This window comes from Manacus vitellinus, unplaced genomic scaffold, assembly GCF_001715985.3.
Source record: "Manacus vitellinus isolate BGI_N305 unplaced genomic scaffold, ASM171598v3 scaffold_74_pilon, whole genome shotgun sequence".
Taxonomy (NCBI): domain Eukaryota; kingdom Metazoa; phylum Chordata; class Aves; order Passeriformes; family Pipridae; genus Manacus; species Manacus vitellinus.
Genome location: NW_021940780.1, coordinates 2,237,070 through 2,238,079, shown reverse-complemented (window position 1 = coordinate 2,238,079; position 1,010 = coordinate 2,237,070). Strand labels below are relative to the sequence as shown.

Genomic DNA, 1,010 nt, shown 5'->3' with positions numbered 1-1,010 from the left:
GGCAAAAATCGGTAAAAACCGGGGATTTAAGCGTGGAAATGGGAACTCACGGCTCAAAACGCGCCGATATTTCGAAATAGATAAAATCTGTGGCTATAAATGCGCACTGTTTTGAAACATATTAAATTTACATATATTTATATAAATAAATATATGTTAATATTCTGTTATATATGTTTATTGCTATAAATGTGCCAGTGTCTTAAAGTATATTAAATTTATAGCTGTGGGTGTGTCAATATTTTCAAATATAAAAATCTATGGCTGTAAATAATTTAAATATATTGAATTTATAGCTGTGAATATGTGAATATATGGGAAAATATAAGCCAGTGTAGAAATATAAATAGAAAGGTATGAATATAAGCCAAATATTAAATATAACTATATAGAAAATACATGTATATATATATGAATATAAACCCAGTGTACCAGCACAGAAAAAGCAATTTATAGCCATAAAAACAACAACATTTTGGAACAGACCATTATAAATATACAGTGATGTTGCAGCAGCTGGAATAAATATATAAATATTTATTAAATAAGGAATAAATAAATGGATTGGATTAAAAATAAACAAGGAAAAGCCTCTCCTCGCCTGGAAATCCTCGGGCCAAGGGGGAACCCTCCCGTGTGTTGCCACTGAGTGGCAGCACAAAACTTGTGCCCACGCGGCTCCAGGATTCCTTTGGAGGACAGGGAAAGTTTATCCTGGCGACGATAACGGGAAATAACGGGCGCTGGATTTTGCACGCCGGGATTTGCCTGCAGGGATCTGGGAAAGGGAAAGGAAAAGGGGAAAAGGGAAAAGGGGAAAGGAAAAGGGGGAAAGGGAAAAGGGGAAAGGAAAAAGGGAAAGGAAAAAGCCATCAATCCAGCTGCCCTGAGGGGATGTTTTACCGGCGGCCGAGCCTGGTTTTTGTGTCCCCAGAGCTCCGCCCAGGCTGGGCTGGGGGGCAAAAATATTGGAAAACAGGGAAAACTGGCGAGCTGCTGCTAAACGGGCT

At 38.6% G+C, this 1,010-nt stretch overlaps 1 protein-coding gene across 1 annotated transcript in view; it reads right to left on the bottom strand.

Annotated features, from left to right (window-relative positions):
* ENTPD4 (ectonucleoside triphosphate diphosphohydrolase 4) overlaps positions 1–1,010 on the bottom strand; it is a 10,646-nt gene that overhangs the window by 8,732 nt on the left and 904 nt on the right. The window lies entirely within an intron of this gene.